This window comes from Lacerta agilis, chromosome 2 (genome assembly GCF_009819535.1).
Source record: "Lacerta agilis isolate rLacAgi1 chromosome 2, rLacAgi1.pri, whole genome shotgun sequence".
Classification (NCBI taxonomy): domain Eukaryota; kingdom Metazoa; phylum Chordata; class Lepidosauria; order Squamata; family Lacertidae; genus Lacerta; species Lacerta agilis.
The window spans coordinates 67,591,184-67,609,122 of NC_046313.1; the positions used below are offsets into that span (position 1 = coordinate 67,591,184).

The 17,939-nt window shown below is 42.4% G+C and overlaps 1 protein-coding gene across 4 annotated transcripts in view; it reads left to right on the forward strand.

Annotated features, from left to right (window-relative positions):
• Positions 1-17,939, forward strand: part of SEMA3F (semaphorin 3F) — a 123,517-nt gene that overhangs the window by 33,549 nt on the left and 72,029 nt on the right. The window lies entirely within an intron of this gene.

Below are 17,939 nucleotides of genomic sequence, written 5' to 3' on the forward strand. Positions count from 1 at the left end.
CAATTCTGCTTTTATAAGGCAACCCACATGGCTCTTTGATCAAAACCAATAACAACAAATGAGCTAAATGGGGCAAGAGACAACCCCACAGCATGGGCCTTTGTCTCTATCACAGCGTGGGTCTCCTAGTCCCTACCTTTGCTTCATGCTGGAGGTGCCTCTCTTTAGTCTGATGGAAGTATTCCATTAGCTTCAGTACATTCTTGAAGTGATGGTTTTTGCTTTAGAGAGGATCTGTTGTTCCAGAGTGAAAGGTAAGGTGATTCCAAGAAAACAATATTTTTAAAAGTATTGTGTCTTCACACAACATCTGATTCATAGGTGCTGGAGTTAATTTATTTGTAGATTTCCAGAAGTTGTTGCCAGGCTTTTTAAAATACCTTATTATTGGAGCAAGAAATCACTTGCTAAATGGGAATTAGTTTTGTTTTTCTTTTTTTTACCTGGTAGTGGCTATTCCTGTAGAGACTGAGAATGCTGATCTTGGTGAACCATTGGTATCACCTAACTGGGTCTTTTCTGTGTTGTACATTGGATTTTCTTCATTCTTGCCATGTTTAAGAACCTATTTGCGTTAAGAGAAACAATAAAAGTTTAAATAGTGTATATGTATTTCCAAACGCAAAGTTGATACATCCCTTTGTGGCCCCTCAGCATGTCCCCCTGCAAGTGTTTTCACACGCTCATTTGTATTTCACACATTATGCATTTCCTCCAGGTTTAAAGACTCTTTTGAGTTTGTGGCTCTGAAGTATAGATTGACCTTTTGGCAATAAATAATCTAGTCTGTGCTCCCTTCTGCAGTACATATACTAAAACAGGAAATATGTGAAGCTCTACATTTTTAAAGAAACAAGCAACTAAATAAATGCTCTAGTCAGTAATGGAATCCTTCAGAAAATCCCTTTTAAAAAAATCAATAATTGTCTCTTGCATCTCTGTGCATGTTTACTGTAAATATTTCTGCGAGTCAGAATATTCTGTCTCACAGTGTTATAACCAAAAGATGATTTATAAACATTTATTGGGCTGTAAAAGAGATGGTATGTTCCCAGAGAGATGTAAATAAAGATGTAATATAAAATATACAAGTATATAAATGCCTATGTTCACCTTGGCTACTGACTTGATGTGCCCATAATGGCTTAGTTTGTAATGCAGAACTATAGCTTAATGTTATGAGGCTTTCCCTGACCTATAAGACTGGACACAGTTTTATATGTCTAAATTTCTGTCTTATTTGGTTTTATATTATTTTATTTGGTTTTATATTGCTGTTCAGCTGGTTTTTGTTATGTTTTAATATATTGTTTTTTAGACTGTACTGCTTAGCGATTTTTGAAATACTAAGCAGTATATAAATATATAAACAAAACCACAGCAAACCGCAGGCTCACACACTCTCCCTTCCCTTCTTTGGAGAAACCACAAGGAGGAGACAGAAAACTTCAGCTTCCATTTTAGATTGTCACCATTTAACGCTGTGTCTGAATACAAAACTATGTTTAATCTTAACTGTGGGCAGTGAAAACAAGCCAACTTCATTAAAAAAATGGTTTGAAGTTTGTTTCCACTAACCATAATTAAGATTAACCACAGTTTGTCTGGGTTCAGACATCATGACAAGCTGTGAAAAAATCTGAAGTGGAAGCAAAGCTTCTGAATGCCACCTCAAAGCTGTGCCGGAGGAGTATTGTAAATCAAAAGGCTCACTGTGGTTTGTCCTGATAACAATAAACTATGGTATGTCCCAGGTAGGACCTTAAGGTCCTCAAATAATAATTTGTTGGAGGTCCCGAGCCATAAGGATGCTAGGTTGGCTTCAACTAGGGCCAGGGCCTTCTCAGTACTGGCCCCGACTCGGTGGAACAGTCTGGCACAAGAGACCAGGGCCCTGTGGGATTTGGCATCTTTCCGCAGGGCCTGCAAGACGGAGCTGTTCCACCTAGCCTTTGGGTTGGTTCCAGTTTAACCCTGATGTTTTGTTCTTTTGGTGTGATTGGTGGTCTACTTAAAAATGAGGCTGCAGTTTAGATTTAATTTTAAATTGTATTTTAATCTGTATCTTAATGAATTGTTTTATGTTTTTGTTGTGATTTTATTGGTGTTAGCCGCCCTGAGCCCGGTTTGGCGGGGAAGGGCGGGGTATAAAATTATTATTATTATTATTATTATTATTATTATTATTATTATTATTATTATTATTATTATTATTAGCATTATTAGCATTATGTGCACATGCAGGCAATGCTAACAGCTGGTAGTGCTTTTTATCTTGTTGCATGAGGAGTGGAAATTGTTAGATTTGAGTAAACGTCACAATTCCACTCCTTGCCTTAGTTATTGAAATGTTTCATTCAACTACAGCCTGTGCAGGTTTAATCTCCCTGTACTTCATATCACACTCATTTAAAAAGGCATCCCCCTAATTTTTAAAATCCATAATCCTCTGAATTATTTTCCAAAGTCCTATGCTCTTTGAAACACTGATATATCCAACCCCAGATCATAGACTAGTACATATAAAACACTCACAAAATTCAACATTTTGCAAAACCCCCTTTCATTTATATTTTGGTCTTGCTGCATCTGTCTGTGCATGGTTATAAATAAACAGTTGTCTATATACCAAACCATATAATAGGCATATTTATTTTAAATCTTGCTTTTCTGTTCAAAAGCTTCCAGGGAGGGATCTACAATGCAAACAACAATAATAAAATCAGATCTCTCTGTGTGTGAGAGAGATACGGTACTCTATGTAGAGTACACATGAGCCTTATTAAGACATTCAATTTCATGTAAAAAATAATGCATAAAGAGTTGGAATTGGCATCATGCCCAGTGGTCCTGAATTCCACATATTCAAGTTTCTGTTGACACAGGGGCCTGCATGCACACACAAACTTTTCATATGATCTGTACTCTCTATTTTTAAAGTGTATGGATCATGCATAGGAAACCTATATGTAACCATGAACTGCAGGAAGTCTTCCATGCATTCATATTTCAACACAAGCAATATTTTCATTGGGCTAAACACACACACACTATCTCTCTGTGTTTTCTACATGGTGGATCACTAACATTTTCTTTACACATCACATTTTTAGCATACCTTACATTCTATAATGTTTAGGATCTAAAAACAAATCATTTGAACATGTTTGCTATTTTGATATGGGTACATGCTGCAGGGATTCCCTGACAGATCAAGACTCCTTGCATTTCCAGGTTTGTAATCACATTCACCAAAGTGGGTTTCCAAGCAGATGCTAGCTGGGCCTTCTGTTGCTAATTTTGAGATCATTGAGGCCACATGCAATTTTGTGCACAAATTTTGTGTGTTGTTTTTGAACAATTTCTAAAAAAAACATTTTTTGCATCTCAGCCACTCTGCAATAACTAGGTGGCATCAAGTGAAGTTGTATGAATGGCTAATTGCCATAGATGCAAGGTTAAACATCTGCTGGTAAAATCCTTGGTGGAGGCAAATTTATAAGTAAACTTTAAAAACTTACATTTTTTCACTTTTTACAGCAGTAACAATACACCTTTTCTATGAGAGTGACAAATTAAAAACTATTTGTCTATTGATTTAAAAAAAATGTTATTGGCATCCTTGTGTCAGATTGAAAGAGAACAAAACTAGGTTTTTGATCACTCCTTGATTTGTTTCTCCTCCCTCCCTACAGTCATTTTATATCAGAATTTACCTTGTACTTGATTAGTTGTCAGCTAAGAAAGTAGGCCAGCCTTCTTCTGTGTAGTCTGATTGACAAGAGGAAGTGTTTGCTGAGGTCATCTTTGTTTGCTTATGGAGCATTTCAATATAAACTTAGTGGCTGAAGGTCTGGCAAGACACTTCTGTAAGTTTCAAGAAAATAGGCTTTTAATAAATAGCTGTAATGGTACCGTACTTTCCTTACGTATACTGATACCAAAAGTGTGCTTGGTGTTTGGTAACTGTTGAAATACCTGGAAGATGACTGAAAGAGATGTGTTTCACAGGCTGAGATTGCATAGTCACCAGAATTACAAAAAGCACCCCTGGCCACTGCTACTACCACTTGAGCATTCCCAGTTAACACCAAGTTCAGGAGCACCCAACACTTTATAATCCTCTTGAAATGATACAAACCCTCTTGAAATTGTTGAAGGTTGGTTGTTTTTAGAAAATGACTAAAACACTAAGGCTGTAAAATACCTAAACGTTTTTGTCATTTTGAAAACTGACTTATTTCACAATACAGCAGCAATTTGAAATCTGTGCTGAACTGTGGAAGACCTGCACAATCGTGATGTTGGATTGTGGCCCATGTAAAATCTGAATGATGTAATTGCATAATTATGGACACACACACACACACACACACACACACGTATTCTGGGAAGCTGCACAATATGAATGCATTTTGAAGCTGACTGACATTTTTCCTCTTATAATCCTAACAATAGAGTATGAAGAATTAGCTATGATTTCTACCTGTGCTTCCTTTCTAGAGCATCTACATCTGCTAGATACTGTACTGTAGGTGAATCAAAATAAAGATCTAAGGCCCTCAGGTTTACAATCTAAAACAATGTATAAACAAGAGAAAGAGAGTGGAGGGAAAAAGGCAAAGAAGAGAGAACAACTGGACAATGCCATCATGAAGAGATTAATTTTATTTATTTATTTGTTCCTGCTCCATTAGCCACATCAGCAGCAGTGGTTTATCTCTACCCTCCCTACCTCAGTATAAGGAAGGGCCAAAGGGTATCTGAAGAAGTGTGCATGCACATGAAAGCTTATACCCAGAACAAACTTAGTTGGTCTCTAAGGTGCTACTGGACAATTTTTTATTTATTTTGAAGGGCCAAAGGTTCTTCTTCAGAAGGAGGCATTCATTATATAATTTTTGTCAGGGACTGGCAGGAGCCCAGAGGAGTGGTGTGATGTGCAGGCAGAGGAGAGAGGGGGGGGGAGAACGATCTGGGGGAAGGGGCCAGTGATTTGTGGGATTCTGTTCCACCCATGAGGCAGTTGCCAGCAGAGGTGGAAAAGGGGGGATGAGAGCAGGTGACTGGTCATCGGGAAAGGAGCAGGAGCTGAGGGAGGAGCTGCAAGGGATCCTGGAATCTGTAGATCAGGGGTCAGCAAACTTTTTCAGCAGGGGGCCGCTCCACTGTCCCTCAGACCTTGTGGGGGTGGGCGGGCTATATTTTGGGGGTGGGGGTGGGGAAAACAAACAAATTCCTATGCCTCACAAATAACCCAGAGATGCATTTTAAATAAAAGAACACATTCTACTCATGTAAAAACATGCTGATTCCTGGACCATCCATGGGCTGGATTTAGAAGGCGATTGGGCCGGATCCGGCCCCCCGGGTCTTAGTTTGCCTACCCATGCTGTAGCTCTTTCAGCCAATGGTTTTAAGGAGAGATGTGGGGCATGAATACTCTGTTGCTCCAACTTTCTGAGACTGCCACAGATCCCCAGTTATAGTTTGCTTGGACAGCTAATTAGTGAGAAGCTTTATTGTATATCACTTGCATGTTAGGAGCTGATGTAATCAAGTGCCTTCATTAATAAAGAACTATGAAAGCTAGCCACTTGTTCTCAATGGTCCGGGGTGCAGGTTGGTTCAGTTGTGATTAAATAGTGTATACATCCTGCTTAAATAATAGTTTTGGATGGAGTGGCCAGGAGAGTGCTTGCACTACCTTTAATGTCTTAACTTTTTACTAAGCATAAATAGAGCTTCTATCCTTGGTTTCTAATCATGGTGGCTACATAGGTGCTCTCCTGGACACCTCACACCACACCTTGCTATGAGGAAGGAACCCCTTGCTCAGAGAGAGGCAGGGGAGAGGGGAAATAACATCGCTGGTTGGGTGTTCAACTGGTAGCTGGCAGGCAGACAGGCAATTAGGCAACTGCTGCCCACTACAGTTATCTGAGCTTGTCTTATAGTGGCAGCCCTGAACAGAGATGGAGCAACCACCCAGCAATCTTTCATCCTCTGGCTCATGGCAGCATATTGTCTGACTTCACTATTTAATGTCCCTCCATATAAAATAAATATATCCTCACCTACAGCATGTCAAGAGAAGGGTAAGTTTAGTTTCTTCCTGCCTGGCATCTAGTTTTCTATGAGGATGAAGGAGCATTCCATTGTATGAGCCCTCGCATGCAATCTGAAGTGATACAGTCCAGGCACTGGTTTATAACTTCATCTGCTCTTTTGTGAGGACTAAGCTTCTTTAGGAAAAACAGAAACTGATCTGTGATCAGAAGGTCAAATAGTGCAGAGGCAAAAGTAACACTTAGAGCAGGGGTCCCCAAACTAAGGCCCGGGAGGCCGGATGCAGCCCAATCGCCTTCTAAATCCAGCTCGTGGACGGTCCGGGAATCAGCGTGTTTTTACATGAGTAGAATGTGTCCTTTTATTTAAAATGCATCTCTGGGTTATTTGTGGGGCATAGGAATTCGTTCATATTTTTTTCAAAATATAGTCCGGCCCCCCACAAGGTCTGAGGGACAGTGGACCGGCCCCCTGCTGAAAAAGTTTGCTGACCCCTGACTTAGAGGCTGTTATAGATACTTTGCAAAACACACGCACATCAGCATTAGCAACACAACTCTGCCATTCTTCAGCTGATAAACCTCTTGTTTTTACAGTCTTTGTACACTTTTTCAAACCGTGAATTTATAGCAGGTTTAAAAGCCAAGAGTCAGCAACTAAAACAGCATATGAGTTTTTGAACCATGGGGGCCTGACCATATTTTCAGAAAAGCTGCCATATCCTAAACCATCCTCAAAACCAAAGGGCTGTCTCTCTGTGGGTTGGTGTCCGTATCTCTCTCTCTGTGTATGTGTGTGCATGAGTGTTTTTAAAAAAATCAACATACTTTAACAGTCTATACTTCTCTTCTATAAATCTGCCATGGACTGAAAGATCTAGAAAGCATGAAGCAAAATTTTAAACATATTTTACTAAGCATTGGGAAAACTCTATATTCTTCTCAAGAATCCAAATGAGCTTCCCACAACAAAGAGTCTTATAGGTATCACAGGGATCTTTGTCATTCTTACATCTTTAGAATGTGATGAAATATTCACAGTTACGCAGCTTTCCTAAGGGAAGTTATAATTCCTTGCCCATTCCATAATTCTGTGGCTTAGTAGTTGCTTCCTCTTCTCCTTACAGTTGACATATCTTCAGCCTTCTTTCCTGTCCATGTCTTGGCAGGCTTCATTTGTCATGCTCTTCTTAATATTTCCCTCCCTGCAAGACTTTCCTTAGCATTTCCCCCTTGTAGGTCTTCCTGTCTTCAGGAGACTCCTAATCAACCTCAGCTGGGGGAGGTGATGGACTCTTGATTGCAATAACAGAGTAGCTGCTTCAGTCCATTCATCCCCATTATGTGGCAAACTTGTTATCTCAAAGGAAAGAGACACATTTCCTGTCTGCTGTAACGCCCCCCCCCCCCACAACTTGGCAGGCCTCAGCCTGGCCTCCCTCACATGATCCCAGCATGCAGCTACTGTGGCTGCAGTTTTTATGTGAAAAGGCTCAACACTAAATACACAGAGCTTTCGAACTAGAGATGCTTAAAGCGTAGTTTCCTATCTTGTGGCCCTATTCTAGTTTGCAATGGTTATCTTACAGTCGATGAGAATTGCACTTGTGGGGGGTGGAGTACTCTGCCTGCCTGTCTGTCTTTTTCTCCTCTCTCCCATTATGATAAGGTGTTCTAACACTGAGAGTTGAGGGATAACTAACATTAGGTAGGTAGCATAGCTTTTCACTAAGAGCAGGTGTTTCCACTGGAGAGAGAGACTCATATTTTCCAATTACAGAAACTGCTTTCTTGAAAGCCCAAGGAAGTATAGACTGTTAATTCCTGTGATTAACATTTCCGTGTGTACAGCTCTAATGTCCCAACAAAGACATACACTAAAGATTTCACAGGGGCTTGCTATGCCCTGCAAAAAACCTGCTGCCCTGAGGAGCTTTTTCAGAAAACATGCCACATCTGCTGATCTTCAGCAGAGAACTCGTGAGAGAAACATAGTATATGAAGGCCCAGTATCACCATGGTACTTTCCTGGGTTAGAAACTTAAGCAGGTTGTTAAATGACTGGCAGTTCCCATATGCCTGGGATTTGGGGTGAGGGGCAGGAGGAGGTATGTGTTACAGGCAAATTTGAGATACCTTTCCTATTGCAAATAAAATATTGGGGCAGATTCATACAATTGCTATAATCTCAGTGTTTTATTTCTTTACTTCTATCCACCTTACTCTACCTGACCCTTAGTTCCTTCTTCTGGTTTCTCTCATTCATTCTCAGGCATCTTCCATGCCTTTCCTAATGAAGCTGATTGTCTTTTGTCTCTTCTTTAGTTACTCACCTCTGTCTGGCACTTTTCCTTACTTCCCTGCAAGACACTCAAATAGGAACAATAATCTGAACCAATCCTCAAGAGAAAGCTGCCATTAAGGACGTGTGCCTTCTAGGTTGTGAAGTATGGCACTGGTTACTCTGTTGGCATTTCAATTAAATTCAGTTACCCAGGTTAGAAAAGAAAAGAAAAGCCGACCTCATCCCCCCCACACACAAATCAGCACAGTTCCTGCTGACAGGAACACTGGGAAGTGGTTATTGAATATAAACACACTGTGCAATTTACATGTTAATTATGTTGAATGTGCTACAAGGCCGTAATTAGAAACTAATTGGGTGAGAGCACATGTAATTGGTTTTGCTGGCATAGCGGACATTCTCATGATGCACCTGGGAAGTCTTCATAGTCCAAAGGGGGAATTAACTCCTGTTGTCTGCTGTGTCAGTCTCCTGTGTGCAGATACCTTTAAAAACAAAAGAACAGAACTGCCTATATAAGCCTGTCTGTCTGTCTGTCTGTCTGTGTCTGTCTCTCTGTGGGTTGGTGTCTGTATCTCTCTCTGTGTGTATGTGTGTGCATGAGTGTTTTTTTTAAAAAAATCAACATACTTTGTTTATCAATACAAACTGCCTGAATTATGAACAAAAGTGTCTTCCAGCAGGAATTAAACCATTAATTAAACCATTTTACCTGTGATCTAAATCCAGAACAGTTATTTGTTTTAGCTGAAAGTCAAGCCAAAGTAGTTTCGTGTCCATATAATGCTGGGACAGGGAACTCCTGTTTCACAGCATGAATTTCAAATAATGACTGGATTCCTAACCTTGGGGTGGGGGTGGGGGGAAAGTGGCTGTTCAAAAATGCCTATACATTTAGCGCTAGGAAGAAACTTACATTCCTTTAATGCCATCAGTATGTGAGGTGTACTGGAGAGCAGAGAAAGCGCACAAACCCCTCCCAAAGATTTGCAATCTATTTAAAGTTTGTAAATACCCCAGGGCTCCTGCCCACCTAGCAGTTCGAAAGCACGTCAAGTCCAAGTAGATAAATAGGTACTGCTCCGGCGGGAAAGTAAACGGCGTTTCCGTGCGCTGCTCTGGTTCTCCAGAAGCGGCTTAGTCATGCTAGCCACATGACCCGGAACCTGTACGCCGGCTCCCTTGGCCAGTAAAGCGAGATGAGCACCACAACCCCAGAGTTGTCTATGACTGGACCTAATGGTCGGGTTACCTTTACTTTTAAATACCCCAGGAACTGAGGGATTGACAAACTGAAAACCAAAATAGCACAGAATAGACTATGCCAACCTGGTTACTCAGTTGGACACCTCTTTGATGAGCATTGTAGTCCAAATCAATTGGAGGACACTACATTGATGAAGACCAGCAGAGAACATTTAGTCACTCCAAGCCATAGCACCACAAGATCCATGAAAATCTCCTCCAAACTTTCCTCTGTGCTGAGTTGTGCTTCTTGAATTATATACAGAGGCACCGACACTCCTAAAAATACTGTCATCCATATTGACAAAATATTGTCACTGCTTAGGGTTGTTTGTGTAGTCAGGCCAGCTCTAATGACATACATGTGGCCATAAGGCTGCAGGCAATATGAAACTAAAACCTTTGCTAGCAAAATAACTTCTGAAGAGGGATTTATAGGAAAGGGGAACAGTTTGATAGTTGTTTTGCACTTTCAGATTGGCTTCTTTAAGGATATTATATGAACGCATACATGTACCTGTATTTCACAGGATCTGGTTGCCCAGATAACTGAATCCATTAAGAGGAACCTAGGCTCATGTCCACAGTCATTTGGGGAAAGTTGCTATTCCTTTACAGTACTTCCACATGCAGCAGCTTATAGGATTGCTTCAGGAAACAATGCTGTAAGGTAGGCTTCCTCAACCTCGGCCCTCCAGATGTTTTGAGACTACAATTCCCAGCATCCCTGACCACTGGTCCTGCTAGCTAGGGATCATGGGAGTTGTAGGCCAAACAAAAACATCTGGAGGGCCGAGGTTGAGGAAGCCTGCTGTAAGGGGGGATATGACTGAATAAAGCTCATGGAGCAGGGAAGTTCTGTTCCAAGCACTGGAAGCAGTCTGAGAGAAGGAAGTGGGAGAATGAGACAAATGACAAATAAGTCAGATAATGCATACAAAGGACCCTGCTGCATCAGACCTAAAGTCCAACTAGTCCAGCATTTGGTTCCCATGGTGAACAGAAGCCCACAAGCAGGGAATGATATCAATAGATGATGAAAACAAATGAAGAAGGAGGTGAAGGGAAAGCCCTGGCCAGACTATGCTTAAGGTGCCTATTCAAGTAGCAGAATTTCCATCAGGATGGATGCTTTTGATTTTTGAGAACCAGCCCAAGTAGCGGGTGAATTGACATCAATGCTGAATGTGTTAGTGCTACTTTGTAGACTATGTTCAAATGATGTTCAGAACAATTGGAATATGAATGTTTTCAATGTCCAGTAGGAACTGGTTTATTTTGACTGTACATTCTAATCATTGTAGACTTTGCATGTGGGAAATGCAAAAGCCAGTTTTAGTATTGTTGTGTTAAAATGGCCATAGAAAAGCAAGGCTGGGCTGAGCTGTTCTGAACTAAAAACAACACTGGAAGTGAACCAGCTGTTATTTCTCCCCATAACCCAATAACAGAGAGTCACCAAAAGCAATTAAAAGGCTGTAAATTTTTAGGATTGATATAGGAGGATCTGCTTTATGAAACCTATAATCAGCCTGTGGAATGTCATGCCAGCTCTGAGTACTGAGCCCAAACACTGTGGGGAACATGGATAAAGGACTGGATATTTTCATGATCACTGGCATCTTTTATAGCTGGTGGAGAAAAGATAAGAAAGGTAATTTAATTTTTGTGCTGTGGGGTGAAACATGATCTGCTCCAGAAGTTCAGGTTGGAAATTCCACACCTGGCTGTGTGTGTGCAGCACAGAGTTATCTGTATGCTGTGCACACATGGGCAGGTGTGGACTGGCCATGATTTGGGTGGGAGGAGAGTAGAAGCTGCCTTTCCTTGTAGGCAAAAATAGAGAATTTAAGAGAAGAATGGGCCAGGAGGGTAGGGCTTTGAATGCAAAGACTTAATCGACATTTTGGCTTAACCCACAGTGTATATTTTGTAAAGCTTAATAAATTCAACTGGTATATTTTGGAGTTAGTGGGTTTTAGATTGAAGACTTGGGCTAATCCCAAAATAGGTTTCCAGGTGAGATGAGTAGATTGGGTTGGGCTGATTTGTTTGATTCAGTAAGGTGAATTTTCTGTAGTTGTAAGAGAGGAAGTGGAAGCATTGTGTAAAGGCTAAAGACTTCCATGTTGTACTGCTGGAAGGTAGATTTTACTTAGCAATTTCCCTACACAGCTTTCAAAGTTGCTCTTGGTTTTGGAGACTTACATTTCAGCAGTTAGTCAACTTTCTTAAGAACTAGTCTACTTCTTCCAGAGACTCTTTCTTATTTTAAGCTTCATCAAGTTAAAGCAAAAGACTGAACGTGTATTTTACTATCTCCACTGTTGGAGGCAGTCTGCCTTTGAGTACTAGTTGCAGGTGATCACAGGTGGAGAGAGCACTATTGCATCCAGGTTCCACTTGTGGTCTTCACAGTTGACCACTGTGAGAACAGAGTGCTGGACTGGTGGACCTGGGAAATGATCCAGCAAGGCTCTTCTTGTTTTCTGGTGTTGCAGCTACCAGGGTCTCTGGGAAGTGGTAACAGTAGATGCTTTTGTGTAGGTGCCCCTGTCTTTATCTCTTATCTTTAACCGATCACTTCAGTGTTTATCTCATTCCATTACACTTTGGTAAAGGCAAGGCAATGCTTAAAAGGTTTGTGAATTGGAAAACCTATTCCTTTGTCTTTAGGGAAGAAAGCATTTTTGGTATCGGTGAGAAGTCCCCGTCTTTTTCTCTAGCCCAGAACAGAGTTCTGAGTGTTCATTGATTGGCCAAGAGTGTCTGGGAGTTCCGGAATTATTTTCCAGCCACAGCCAATTAAAAGAGGATTAGGCTGTCAGCCAGCCATGGCAATGTGGTTTTGTTGGTCTGCTTTGGTAAAGGGCTGCTTGCTCTATTGCAAGATAAGATACTTTGTTAGGAAACCAGCCTCTCTAATTAGTTGTTATCTGCTGAATAATTTGTTTCATTTGGAAATGTGGATGCTGTGGAGATACCAAGTCTCTGGATCTCTCTCAAAGCGAAGATCCCAGGGAGAGCACAGAGGCATTTCTTAAACCCTGGGAGCGGAATTGAGACCAAGTCAATTCTGACTTTCTCAGGAAGGAAAAACATTATCTCTTCTCAGCTGCCAGCATGTTATGGAGTTGCTTTGTACGTATCTGGAATACCCATTCAGAAGACTGTCTGTATTCAAATATATCTGAAGAGAAACACACAACTGAAACTGGTGGATTACAGTATTTTGGCACTGGTGTCTCTGGCAGTGATGAAAGTGAGAGGGAATAGAAGTGAGTGTCAAACAAATATGGAATTCTGGTGAAACATTCATCACCCAAATTCACTGCTTGTATGACTTCTCCCCAAAGCACAAATGAGGTGATTTTTAGTCTTGGGGAAGAGTCTTCATCACAGACCAGCAATTTGAGAGACTTTGACAATCTAAGAGACTTGCTTTAACAACCTGTGCCTTATTTTTACCATGTGTTGTTCAGTCGTTCAGTCACTTGTCCGACTCTTCGTGACCCCATGGACCAGAGCACGCCAGGCTTACCATGTGTAGGGAAAGTACTGTATATTTATTTTGTAGAAGACTGTGAGAGTCGAGGATGAAAAAGCCTTGTTACAAATTGTTTTGAGTATTCACAGGGTCTCAGTTCACTTCAAAATGCTAATGCTGGGTTGCATAAATGAGGGCAGTTAAGATTGGAAAACTCCCAGATTCCAGGTCACCTGGATCATGATGCCTATACCTTTGCTACTGACAGGTAGGAATTTGAGATGGGCTGTACACTCTAAATGGAAGAGAACAGAAGCTGATACAAAATACAAGATGATGATGCCAAGAACCAGGGCCAGCCCAGGACCTTTGGCCTCTGACAACACTGTCCCTCCCAGATCCAGGGGCCCTCCCTGCTCCCACTGTTGTGCCTGCACTGCTGCTGACCCCAACACTGCAACAGCGCCCTTTCCTGTGGCCGTGCTTGTGCTCATAGCTGTCAAGTTTCGGATTTGAAAATAAGGGATCAGCACCCTCACCCGTCCCGGGGACAGTCTAGGGTTCTCAGGCACAGTCCACACCACGGTAGTCCCCCCAGGCTACAAATTAATTTACACCAGGAAAGAGCTCCCAGGAAAGAGAAATCAGGGCAGAGAAAAGAAAGCACTTATTCACGCAGCACACGGTTAACCTCTGGAACTCCCTGCCACAGGGAGCAGCGATGGCCACCAACTTGGATGTCTTGGATTAGGCAAATTCATGCAGGAGGAGAGGACCACTGATGGCTTCTGGCCAGGTTGGCTCGGCTCTGTCTCCAGTTAGGGGCAGCAATGCTTAATCTGAGCACCTGTTGCTGAGAAACATTCGTCTATTTTATCTTCTTCTTCTTTATATATCTGTCTGTCTGTTTGTTATTACACTGAGACTTCCATCTCAGTGTATCTGAAGAGGTGTGCATGCACACGAAAGCTCATACCAAGAACAAACTTAGTTGGTCTCTAAGGTGCTACTGGAAAGAATTTTTTATTTTATTTTGTTTTGTTTGTTATTAGGTATTTATATTCCACCTTTTTCTCCAAGGAGCTCCCTGGTCCTAGTCCTCATTTAATCCCCACAACAGTCCTGTGAGGTAGGCAGGCAGGCAGGCAGGGCTGAGAAAGGCAGGGACCCAAGGAGTCCCTGGACTCCAACTCTCCTTCCCGGAAATAAGGGAAATTTAAGGGATATCAACAATAAGGGATAGCAGCGGGAAACGGCTTATAATAAGGGAGTTTCCCGCAAAAAAGGGAGACTTGACAGCTATGCTTGTGCTGCTGCTATGATGCAGTGGTGGCAAGGGCGCAGGTGAAGCCGACCGGGCTAGCACAGGCATAGGGGGTGGATCTGCTGCCTGAGGCAAATGGCTTTATATCACCTCATGGATGCACTGCCTCTGCAAAGAACAGTGGCAAGCAGGTGTGCCTAGTTGGGCCCAACATGGGGGGGGGGCTGTCATGTGTGCATGACGTCACACACACAACACCCCACCCTGTGAGGCCATGACTGCCAGGATGCTTGGTCACCTGCCAGGACACTCCAAACCTCCTGCTCCTGCCTGGTGGGCCGGCGCTCTAGTGATTATGGTGGGGGCGCAGAGGGCGAAAATTGTCCTCCAAGTCTCCTGCCTCCACCCGGTGGGCTGGCACAAGCCGGGGGGGGGAGGCCTCAGACCCCTGCCTCAAAATATTGAGGGCACTAAGCCCCTTCTGTCCCCTATAACCGGCGCCCCTGAGGGCAAGTGAAGAGAATGTACTTCTGGCATTTTGATTTTAGATTTCTGTTGTCAGTCTACATTTCCAACAACCTCCAAGGACAGTTGTGATATCAAATAGACTCCACATTTGTTACAGTTTATGGGAAAGGGGATGAGGCAAAGGTGGACTATTAACATGAGAAAAAGATGAGTAGGGAAAACAAGTGGAGGTTTAGAAGAACTGACAGGTTTTCCAGATGGGAATATGTGCCGTAGCCTAGCCTCTTGGTGTATTCTGTTCCCTTACTAACTTTACGAGTATCACATATACTTAAAGTGAACTTTATTCTCTGATTTCCTATCCTTGTGTATCCAAAATAGCACTATACACACACAAGAGGGAGGCTTGGGGGAACTGCAAGGTTTCTAGAAGTATTTTTAAAATTCAGAAACTTTAGGAGGAAACTCTAATGGGGAAGAATCCCAGAACAGCCCTATGTGGACTAAGCATGGTAAACAATAATGGAATATTGACTGACGGTTAGTGGTGATCAGGGGCAGGGGAATGGAAAATCAGGAGTGGGGAAAATAGAATGGAGTATTACAGAAGAGTGTGTGATTAACTTGCTGAAACCCTGAAGAGGACTACACTGTAACATTTTGTTGCATAGCCTCCAGAGTTTTACCATATAGTTTGTCAGCCTAGAATTGGAAGAAGCAAGTTGCCAGAAAATTGCCCCATGCTTAGATATCTTTCCAACCAGCACCAACTAGCCTGAGAGGGCCCTTTTAAAACAGCAAGAATGCAAGGTATCTATTGTGGGTTCTCCGGGCCATAATGAGACCCTCACATGCTCCTCCTCCTCTCCCTTGCCTCCAATTTGACTGAAAGGCATGGATTAGGCAGTGACTGCTCCTCCTGTGTTACTTACTGCTGTCAGCATTTTGTGGGAATTTAGGCTTGGGAGGCGGGGTCAGAGGTCATTGTGTAGACTCAGCTGCCTGTCCATCACCTTTTCAAAAGTCCGATTAGCAATCCCGTGGCTGTCACTGTGAATTAGGCATGCAATCTGGGGGAGTGACAACTGTCTGTCAGAATTTACCAGGCTCTGTCTCTCCCCCCCCCCCCATCCCCTAAACTTTGTGGACTCGTTAACTGGGTGGGTGTGTTCACCCACCTCTGATCACTCAGGCATGATGCCTTTTCAGGCTTGCTTTGTCTGCTGGTTGACGTTTGACTTTCAGTGCAGGAGGGTGCATTGAAAAGCTTAACTGTGAATTGCATGGAGCAGCAGGGGCTGCAGTTCCATTGAGGCCTTTATATGGTGTCTTCGTTTCATTCAGTCACCAGAAAGAAATACGTTTTACAAAACCTAGAAAAGCTGCTTTGGAGACAAACAAACCTTTCACAGAACAGTCCTGGGGAGAGTGAGTGTGAGGTTTAAATACAGGTGGCAAGAGGTTTAACAAGTTTCTAGATTCCTGCAAAGTCCTTTTCAGCAAAGGTCTAGTGCTGGCACAGGCAAGGGCAGCACAAGGGGTGGGGGATCAGTTGCTTAGCCAGGATCTGCCTATCTGTCTGAAGCATTTTTACCCACACATATGCTAGCTGAAAAGGCTCCTGGAACAGCTTACAAGAATCAGTAGTAAAATTTGGGCTGAAGACATGTTGGCTGCTCTTCCTTGCAAATTATGAGGGTGTTGTATTATTAATGTGATGAGAACAAAAGCTGTGGAAGAATTCCCAACTCAAGAAAATGAACACCAAGGGTATATATCCAGATAGCTCTGATTTCAGGGCATAGGCGTGCACCCGTTTCATTGCATCAGATATCCACAAGCCGACTGTGATATTTTACTGTGCACTAGTCCTTGCAGCTGATGGGGATTGGTGTGGACCAGTGTGAGTTCTGCCACATGCATGACTGACTTCTTTCAGCAAAAACAAATGTGTTCCAGTGGAACATTCACCTTCCTTTCCCTGACATGGTTTTTTGTGTTTCTGGTTGAGCACTGCAGTGCCCAGAGACAGCACAGGAACCTATGTCTGAGTGGCATTACAAGCGGGGAGGAGTCACCCACACTACATTCACATACCGGTAAATGGAGATCAAGAGGAAGAAATGTATGTTACATTTGATTCATTTACATTCTGTTTGTCATAACAATTATGTTCCCATTTTCTGGATCACGATTAAGGTTTGTGAGTAGGTGGTTCATCTGTTAAATAAAATGGAGCTTAATTTGTTCTGGATGGGTTTGCACCCCTGAAAGATGTGACATTGCTTGGGAAGCTCCTAGATCTAGCTCTGTCATTAAAAGCTCAAGTGGCTTTAGTGGCACAGAACGTATTCCATAAGTTGGGGCCACCTGTGTCCTCTTCTGGATAGAGATGGTTTGACCACAGTTACCTGTACTCTGTAATATGATTTTCATGGGGCCTTTGATTAGCTTGATTACTAACTGGGACTGGTGTCAGAGAAGTTGTTACAGCAGTGCTTCAAGAGCTTCATTGGCTCCTGGTCTGGTTTGGGGCACAGGTCAAAGTGCCAGTGCTTCCTTTATTGTTTATTTCAACTGTATATATACCGCTTAACACCATTGTTTCTATAAGAGGTGTACAGTAAGGTTGAAGGGATACAATAAAGATAAAATCAGTTAAAACTAACCATAAAACTGGAAAATTTACTTAAAATGCTTGCTGGGAAAAAAAGGTCTTCACCAAGTGCTAGACCTTTAGCAGGGATGTGAAGGAACACCTGAACCCACTTCCACCTGTGCCTCTGTGCATCTTCGGAAGCTCTTCTCAAGGTGCTCCTGCAGTCTGACAGCAACTGGGGAAAGGGCTTTCTTGGTTGTAGTGCTCCACCTGTGAAATTCTTCTCAAGTGAGGCTTACCTGGCCCATACACTACTGTCTTTTCAGCATTAGGTGAATACCATTTTCCCTTCCTGGCTGGGTGCAGGAAGACTGTTGCCTTGCCCTTTGGCACTTATGCTGTGGGCTGCCTCATGTCTGTATTTTGTTGACCATGCTATTTAACTTCTAAAAGGCACTGGGAGAGGATTGTTGGTGGTTCATCTGCCCATTTACGTGGTGATT